The following is a 9,538-nucleotide window of genomic DNA, read 5'->3' on the forward strand; positions in this document are numbered from 1 at the left end:
AGGAGCCGCCGCCGCTGAACGAGCCGCGGCCGTCGCCTGTCAGCATTCTGGGACGAGGGGTGCCCAGACTTGCCTACCAGCGGCCCGTGGCGTTGCTCCACCAGAGGCCTTGTATGGCCCAGTTCCAGTGGAAATGACTCAAGACCCTCGCGAGGGGCCAAGCCTCGCAAGGTGGACGACACCAAGACCTCCCTGGGGCGGCCTCGCTAGGCTGGTCCCCGAGGAATGGAGATATCAAGGCAAGGTGCACCTCACGAGGTTCACATGACGTGAGCCATGACGACCAAGGCCAGGCAGGCACAAGCGGGCGCAGTGTACCAGTTTCCTCTTTGGTGCTAAGGAGGCAAGCATAGGTGCGGAGTCATGAGGAATCAAGTAAAGGTTTCCATATCGATGCAAGAAGACCAAGACCGCCAGGACGGAGGTCATTACGGAGCCCACTACAGCATCACCACCAAAGCCTTTGCAGGCGAAGACTACTTTTGTTAGGATAGCTGGTACTAGTTGTCTCCTTTCGAATTTGGCCATTGTGGGATCCCTTCCCGCCTAACATTTGGGAAGAGGACCAAGGCCACTATAAATTGGACTTAGCCTCCATCGTAGAGGGGGGTCGGATCCATTCCACCCTAACCAGCTCACCAGCTCATCGAGCCCAAGAACACCTCACCTCCTGAGGCTGTTCATCCATTGTACTAGTTCACCCTTAGCCTCTCGAGGCAATCCACCACAAAGCTGCAGTAGGGTATTACACCGCAAGGTGGCCCGAACCAGGATAAATCTCTTTGTCTCTCGTTCTTTGGGTCCGTCGAGCTAGGCCTTAGCGAGCGAGCTAGGGATAGAGTGTTCTTCATGCGCACCACAGTGTTCGAACCTCTAAAGGGTCTGCGGAGCCCTAAATCCGACATTTGGCGCGCCAAGTAGGGGTGCGCTGAAACCTCTCTTCTGTCGATTGACACACCGCCGTTCCACCGCTTCCATGGCTGACGCTCGTCAGGCTCGCGCTGGGCGCCGAGCCGCTCTCAACGCTCGCGTCGCCCAGACGGCGCCTGTCGGCGGGCCTCCCCGTCGCTATGCATCACCCGCTGGCAACGTCGCCAGGGGCCCGGCGGGGAACAAGCAGCAAGCTTCATCGCTGCACCCCTCCGTGCGAAGGGATGGACGCACCGCCACCTCCTCGCTGACTCTGGCTGGCTCGTCGTCCCACACTCGCTGCAGGCCCTCGGAAGCGCAGGCTGCGCTGCTCATGGTGTGTGAGCTCCTGCGCTACCGCCCCATCGACAACCTCTACAAAGTTTGGCTGGACCGCATCACCGAGCTCGTCAGTGCTGCTGGGGGCTCTCCTGCACCGTCCCTCTCGCTGCCTCGTCTGCCCCCTGTTGCGGGCAATATAGCCCATGGAGCGCCTCCACCACCTCCCCGTCAAGACGTCGCCCTCGGACCAAGGCACGTGGCCCCTCGGCACGACCCGCCACGCCAGGCGCCTACCCGTGAGGAAGAAAGCTGCCGTGAAGTCCAACGGCCGCAAGAAGGCGCTCCAGCACTCCCTCCACCGCCATCTCAAGACCGCACGCTGCCTGCAGCGTTGGTGTGCGATCACCAAGATCAGGCTCCACCTCCATGACGGGCCCCCGTGACCACAGCGGGCTCTCGCGCCTTCACCCCCGAGCTGCGCAGCGTTGTCAGGCCTGGCAAGTTCAAGCCCGACCTACCTCCACACTACGACGGCACCCGCGACCCTGCGGAGTTCCTGTAGCTCTACAAGCTGAGCATCAAGGTGGCCGGCGGCGAAGAGAAGGTCAGGGCAAACTGGTTCCCCATGGCCCTCAAGGATGGAGCACGCTCGTGGCTCCTGAACCTGCCCACGGGATCAATCTCCTCCTGGGGCGAGATGCGCGAGCGTTTCGTCACCAACTTTCAAGGCACTCGTGACCGCCCGCCTGCTGCGGGTGACCTGTGGTGCATCAAGCAACAGCCTGGGGAGACCCTGCAGAAGTACATCCAACGCTTCAACAACGTTTGCCTCAAGATCCCCAAGGTTTCTAACGAAGCCATTATCTCGGAGTTCTCCGATGGCGTCTGCGACGTCAAGATGAAGGAGGAGCTCGCCATCCACAAGGGCCTATGCACAGCTCTGGAGATGTTCAACATGGCAACCAAGTGCACGAGAGCTGAGGAGGGATGCCTCTCCCTCCTCGAGCTTCTAGCTGCCGACCCAGAAGACAAGAAGGCCAAGACCAAGGACGTGAACCGCAAGGGGGCGGCCGTGCTCACGGCTGAACCAGAGACGAAGCGCGGCTGTGACCACCCCGAGTCATCCAACGACAGCCGCCCGTTCTGCGCCTTCCACAACGTACATAGCCACGACACCAAAAACTATCAGGAGCTCAGGGCCATCTGTGACGGGCGCTTCGGTCGACGCCCCGAGCCCAGCGACTGAGGCTATGGCCGCAGAGGAGGAAGAAGTGGAGGTCGCTGGGATGACCACGGCCCTCGCCAGGAGTGGCGCGACCAGCCTCGTGAGGGACGCTCGCAGGATCAGCCACGCGAGGGCGTCTGGAGAGACCAGCCTTGTGAGGAGTGTCCTCAAGGCAAGGCCGACCTCCCTCCGCTACCGCCTCCACCAAGAAGGAACGGCGACCACCACCAAGACGAGGGGGCTGGGGGCTTCCAGGAGCCTCACGCCATCGTCTGCATCTTGGGTGGCGCTCAGGCCCCAGCGTCTCACCGCATCTTCAAGAAGTTTGCTCGCGAGGTAAACGCAGCCCTTCCGAGGCTCGAGCCCACGCGTCCACTCAGGTGGTCCACGTGCACCATCACCTTCAGCTCGTCCGACCAGCTCAAGTGCGCGGCAACCTCTGGCACTCTCCCAATGCCCTGCTCGCCCGTCATCGGCAATGTCCTTGCCACCAAGACCCTCATTGATGGTGGCGCATGACTCAATGTTCTTTCCATCGAGACATTAGACTGCCTCCAAGTGCCATACGATCAGCTGCAGCCAACCAAGCCCTTCTCAGGAGTGACCGACGGCTCCACCACCCCGATAGGGCAGGTCCGCCTCCCTGTCACCTTCGACCAACATGACAACTACCGCATCGAGCTCATCGACTTTGACATCGCCCACATCTGTCTGCTGTACAATGCCATGCATGGATATCTGGCCCTGGCCAAGTTCATGGTGGTGACCTACCACGGCTACAACGTCCTCAAGATGCTAGGAAGCTGCAGCGTCATCATGGTCGCCTGCGAGGAGAAGGACTCGGTGTGCTCCCTTGAGTGCGCCTACCAGGCTGTGGCGGTTAGAGACCCAGACAACGAAGGCGCCATCTACCCTCCTGAGGCAGTCCCCAAGAAGAAGAAGAAGCAACTGCTCTGCCAAGGGCCTCAGGAGAGCGGTGTCTCCAGCGACACCACCTCAGGACCAGTGCCGACGGATGGGGTGCGTCCCTCCCTCATATAGGAAGGTGCGCCCGGCGCCCTCCTCGGGCTGGGCTTGGGGGCTCTCTTCTGGAGGGCGTCTGACCTAGCCAATGTCACGAGGAAGGCACTCAGACACCACATGGAGGCATGCTTCACCGCACGCTTCCCCCATGAGGGCGTTAGCCACAAGGTGCCAAGTGCTCAGGAGTTCATCACCCAGACGACCGAGGAGCTTCAAGAGGCGAGAGCCATGCACGTCCACCATCGCCTATCACCTGGCGCGGCTCCTTGTCCTGGCGAGGACAACGAGCTATGCGTCTGCGTCAACATCCTCGGGCTCAACAGAGCCACAACCCAGCAACGCTTCTGGCCATCACATGCTGGCCGGTGTGAGGGCCCACCTCACAGCTACCTTCGCATGCCTTTTGGCTTGCCGAAGGCGGCTGTCGCCTTCCAGCGTCGCCTGCGAAGCATCGTGCCTGCTCAGGAGGCCAGGTACCACGCGGTCCTGGCGGAGGCAGCGACGGTCCTTCGAGAACCTTTCGAGCCTCCAGAGCATCCAGAGGTTCGAGTCCAAGGCGGCTCGTGAGGAGCGACCTCTTCTGGGCGCATCTTTAGCTACTCCAACATCTCTCCAGCAACGGCACCAGGTGACATTTTTCATTTTATTCAGTTGGGGACGCCCCCCGGGAAGCATCATCCCCATGTCGCATGGGCATGTCCCTGCGACGCCAACCCCTTTTTGCATCTTTAGTTTACCTTGTTAGGGGCGCCCCTCAGACTGCATCATCGCCAAGTCGCGTGGGTCCATCCTTGCGGCATGTATCATTCTTCCATCTATCTGGACTAGCTTTATCTCCTTCCATGAGTTACTTTAAGATTATTATATGCTTGTCCGGTACTTCGATACCATGAACGTCGTACGCCCTTGCAAACCCACCCACGACCACCTCCTGACTAAGGACTTGCACGACGTTTGTGCTCGAGTCCATCCCTGCAGCTTCACTAAACCCAAGAGGATGAGCTCTGGCACGCGGGCTAGCTCTCATGTACCTCACCTCCTATGGCCATTGGTGCCTTGTTCTTGCATGAGCTAATCGCGGGCAGACGAGCTAGGGCGCGCGACCCGGTGCCTCGCCACCACGGGAGCCGCGCACCAGTTGTGTTTCTTCAGGATCTTCACATGAGAAGACTAGGCACGGCGTCTTTGCTAGGGTCCGTCCCTGCAGCGTCGATAAACCCAATGATTGAGCTCTGTCTGGCGGGCCGGCCCCGTTCACGTCACCCCCTGGGGTCGTTGGTGTCTGGCCTTCTCATGTGATCACCTTAGGAGATTCATTCGGCGTAGGTTGCCTAACCATCTCCCAGGACCATCATAATTACCAAGAATAAAACTCAGGCGCAACCCGCCTTGAGGTAGGGCCTCGTGAGTCCCGCACTGGCTCACAAGTGCCCAGACACACCTCGTCTAGCCCTGCCGTGCAAGCCACATGTTAGGGCGGGGCTGTACACACCCTGGGGGCGCCACTCAGAGGGAGCCCTCACCCACACACCAGTGGAAGCACCATGCTCCACGCTAGTAGTCGACACGGTCGAGGCGCGGCTATGCCCGTGCAAGTGCGGAAGCGCCATGCTCCGCACTGGTGATAAACAACTGAGGGCGGCCTCATGGCCGCATCAACCTTGGGGAGACACCAGGCTCAGTGTCCAGCCTCATCGCAACACTTTCCCCTCGGGAGAGTCGTGCGAGGGGGCTGGGCACGGGGCTGTGCTCAGGTCACGCCTAGCGTACGCCCCCCTGCCAGGTTCCTCGGACCTGGTTGATACGTCTCCAACATATCTATAATTTTTTATTGTTCCATGCTATATTATATTCTGTTTTGGACATTATTGGCCTTTATTATACATTTTATATTATTTTTGGGACTAACCTATTAACCGGAGGCCTAGCCCAGAATTGCTGTTTTTTTGCCTAATTTAGGGTTTCGTAGAAAAAGAATATCAAACGGAATGAAACCTTTGGCAACGTGATTTTCGGAATGAACATGATCTATAGGACTTGGACCCTACGTCAAGACATCAACCAGGAGGCCACGAGGTAGGGGCGCGCCTACCCCCCCCCCCCAGGTGCGCCCACCACCCTCGTGGGCCCCCTGTTGCTCCACCAACGTACTCCTTCCTCCTATATATACCTATGTACCCCAAACTACAAGATACGGAGCCAAAACGCTAATTCCACTGCCATAACTTTCTGTATCCACGAGATCCCATCTTGGGGCCTTTTTCGGAGCTCCGTAGGAGGGGGCATCGATCACGGAGGGCTTCTACATCAACACCATAGCCCTTCCGATGAAGTGTGAGTAGTTTACTTCATACCTTCGGGTCCATAGTTATTAGCTAGATGGCTTCTTCTCTCTTTTTGGATCTCAATACAAAGTTCTCCCCCTCTCTTGTGGAGATCTATTCGATGTAATCTTCTTTTGCGGTGTGTTTGTTGAGACCGATGAATTCTGGGTTTATGATCAAGTTTATATATGAACAATATTTGAATCTTCTCTGAATTCTTTTATGTATGATTCCTTATCTTTGCATGTCTCTTCGAATTATCAGTTTGGTTTGGCCTACTAGATTGATATTTCTTGCAATGGGAGAACTTCTTAGCTTTGGGTTCAATCTTGCGGTGTCCTTTCCCAGTGACAGTAGGGGCAGCAACGCACGTATTGTATTATTGCCATCGAGGATAACAAGATGGGGTTTATATCATATTGCATGAGTTTATCCCTCTACATCATGTCATCTTGCTTAAAGCGTTACTTTGTTCTCTTGAACTTAATACTCTAGATGCATGCTGGATAGCGGTCGATGTGTGGAGTAATAGTAGTAGATGCAGGCAGGAGTCGGTCTACTTGTCTCGGGCATGATGCCTATATACATGATCATACCTAGATATTCTCATAACTATGCTCAATTTTGTCAATTGCTCAACAGTAATTTGTTTACCCACCGTCAATACTTATGCTCTTGAGAGAAGCCACTAGTGAAACCTATGTCCCCCCAGGTCTATCTTCCATCACATTAATCTTCCAATACTTAGTTATTTCCTTTGCCATTTATTTTACTTTGCATCTTTTATTTCTCTTTATCATAAAAATACCAAAAATATTATCTTATCATATCTATCAGATCTCACTCTTGTAAGTGACCGTGTAGGGATGGACAACCCCTTATCGCGTTGGTTGCAAGGATTTATTTGTTTGTGTAGGTGCGAGGGACTCGTGCGTGGCCTCCTACTAGATTGATACCTTGGTTCTCAAAAACTGAGGGAAATACTTACGCTACGTTGCTGCATCACCCTTTCCTTTTTAAGGGAAAACCAACGCAAGTGCTCAAGAAGTAGCACTGGTCGTCGCGCGTCCCTCCCGAGCGGGACCTCGGCGAGAAAAGGTATGGAGGTCTGTTTGCGCGTCAAGGGGGACTCCTGAGCGTCGCGACTCAGGAGCCTAACTGGTCACAAAGCCCCTAACCCCTTGGTCTCGTCCTGGTGATCTGGACGACCCAACGGCGGCTGAGGTACGCGTGGGGTCGGGCCCTACCGACGCAGAACACTAAGGCCTACTTTCACATCTCCATCCCACGGGCCGTTTGTGTGTCAAGGGGGACTCCTGAGCATTGCGACTCAGGAGCCTAACTAGTCACGTAGCCCCTCACCCCTTGGCCTCGTCCTAGTGTTCCGGATGACCCAACGACGACTGAAGTATGCGCGGGGCTGGGCCCTGCCGACGTAGAACATCAAGCAAACGGGAAGAAATCACGAAATCCTAACAAATTATTACAAGACATATCGTTTCTCCAAGTACCAAACAGAAGTTTTAACGCCTCCATGAGGCACAATGCATATCGCAGGAAAGCAAAAGTGGAAAGGAGCACCACCAGCAAGCCTCCTCTTCATCCTTGGGTGCTGCCGCCAGGATGTGCCCCGTCATCCTGTCGTTGGCCGTAGGATCGGCGGCACCATCAGCCAGAGGCGCAAGGTCGATGGCGAGGAACTTCTCCAGCACGGCCTCCACCAGGTCCTTCATGGTGTCGGCAGCGGCTGCGCAGCGCTTCTCATCCACAGGTTCAAGCAGAGCTCCAAGGTCGGTGGTCGGGTCGCGAAGATGGAGGTGTCTGAAGACGCACATCATAGCCGAGGACGAGGGCGTGCGGGCTTCCCCTTCCACCATGGCGCCAACCCCATTGGCAACGTGCTCGAGCGCCTCGACAAGCTGTGGGAGCAGCTCGGCAGGGCCCTCCTCTGCGGTCACCAACGATTTCTTCAACCCCCTTCCGTAGAGTTCTTGCAATGACTCGTGGGATCTCTTCTCAAGGGAATCAAAGGTGGCACGGTCATTGGCAAGGATGGTAGCCTTGGCCTCCAGCAGGGCCTTCTCCCCTTCCACCTTCTTCTTCAGCTTCTCCAGGTGATCGCGCTCCACAGCCTACGCCCATGCCAACTGCTCCAGCTCGGTGTCACGGCCGGTGACCGCGTCTTCTCGAGCCTTCAGCTTCTCCTCACGTGCCTCGAGCTGGCGAGCCTCGGCAGCACGTTCATTGCACACGGTCTCCAGCTCAGCCTCCGCCGCCCAGCAGCGCTCCATGACAGCCTCGACATCCTTCAACGCCACCTCGCAGGCGGCTGCGGCCAGGTCAGTGGTGTGCTTACCCTCCTCAGAAGCTGCCACGGCCCGACCCCATGCCGCCCTCAGAGATGCATCGGATCATAGCCACCCTGCAACCAACTCCAGTCGCCCTGACGCCAGCCGACTGTCAGCACCCTGAAGGTTGTTGCAAAGCTTGGTCAGCACGAGAAGGGCATCCTCCAGGGCGTCAGGCGAAGCAGGGGGATCACAGCCCAACGGTGCGATTGAAGGGGGAAGAGACGACATCGGCACTAAGGTCTGTAGATTTGCGGCAGCGGAAGGAGCCGGGGGCTCCTGAGCCGTCGCGACCTCAGCAGGTGAGCTTGGGGTGGAGGCCTCAGGAGCCAGCTTGGCTATGGAGATCGCCTTCTCCTGAGGACGGGCCTCTGGACCTCGCGAGGATGACCCGAACTGTAACACACCGGATGTAATTTACCTTACATGTACTCCAACTCTTGCCGTTTTCCGGCGCTAATTTATTTTATTTCCTCGGGTTCAGGTTTTTGTCTCCATGTGTTGTTGCCTTTGTCATGCATCTCATATCATGTCATCATGTGCATTGCATTTGCATACGTGTTCGTCTCATGCATCCGAGCATTTTTCCCGTTGTCCGTTTTGCATTCCGGCGCTCCTATCTCCTCCGGTGGTCCTTTCTACCTCTTTTCGAGTGTGGGGGTTAAACATTTCCGGATTGGACCGAGACTTGTCATGCGGCCTTGGTTTACTACCGGTAGACCGCCTGCCAAGTTTTGTGCCATTTGGACTTCGTTTGATACTCCAACGGTTAACCGAGGGACCGAGAAGGCCTCGTGTGTGTTGCAGCCCAACACCCTTCCAATTTGGCCCAAAAGCCCACCAAAACCCTCTCCATCATCTAGAGCGTTCGATCACGATCACGTGGCTGCAAACCGCACCTCATTTGGAGTCTCCTAGCTCCTCCTATGTATAAATATAGACCCCCCTCCGAAATTCCCGGGTCAAACCCTAAACCTCTCCCTCTCCTCGCGCGGCCGGACGAAATCTCGCCGGCCGGACACGTCCATTCCACCGTCTGCCGCCACGTGGCGCTTCCCTATTCGTCCGCCCGGTGCCCACTTCGCCGCGGCCGCCAGGGCCCGCGGGGCCCATCGCCGGCCCGCCTCTGGGACGAACCAGGCCAGATCCCGCGCGCCGCCCGAGCCTCTTCCGCCGCCTTCCCTGCCGGCGAGCTCCGCCCGGCGCCGCCACCGCCATTGCCGGAGGCCGCAACACCGCCGCCTTGTCGCCGGTCTTCAACGCCCCGCCGGCTGCTAGCCCGCGCCCCGCGCGCACGCTCCCCTCCTCCACCGCGGCGCCCTCTCCGCCCGGCCACCGGTGCCCTCGCCGGGCCTCGCCGCCACGACGCCATGCCCGCCGCCCTGCGGAGCTCCCCGGTGTTCCTTGTTCTACGTGCCGTCCGATCC

Source organism: Triticum urartu, chromosome 3A (genome assembly GCF_056163025.1).
Source record: "Triticum urartu cultivar PI428250 chromosome 3A, HENAU_Tu73, whole genome shotgun sequence".
Taxonomy (NCBI): domain Eukaryota; kingdom Viridiplantae; phylum Streptophyta; class Magnoliopsida; order Poales; family Poaceae; genus Triticum; species Triticum urartu.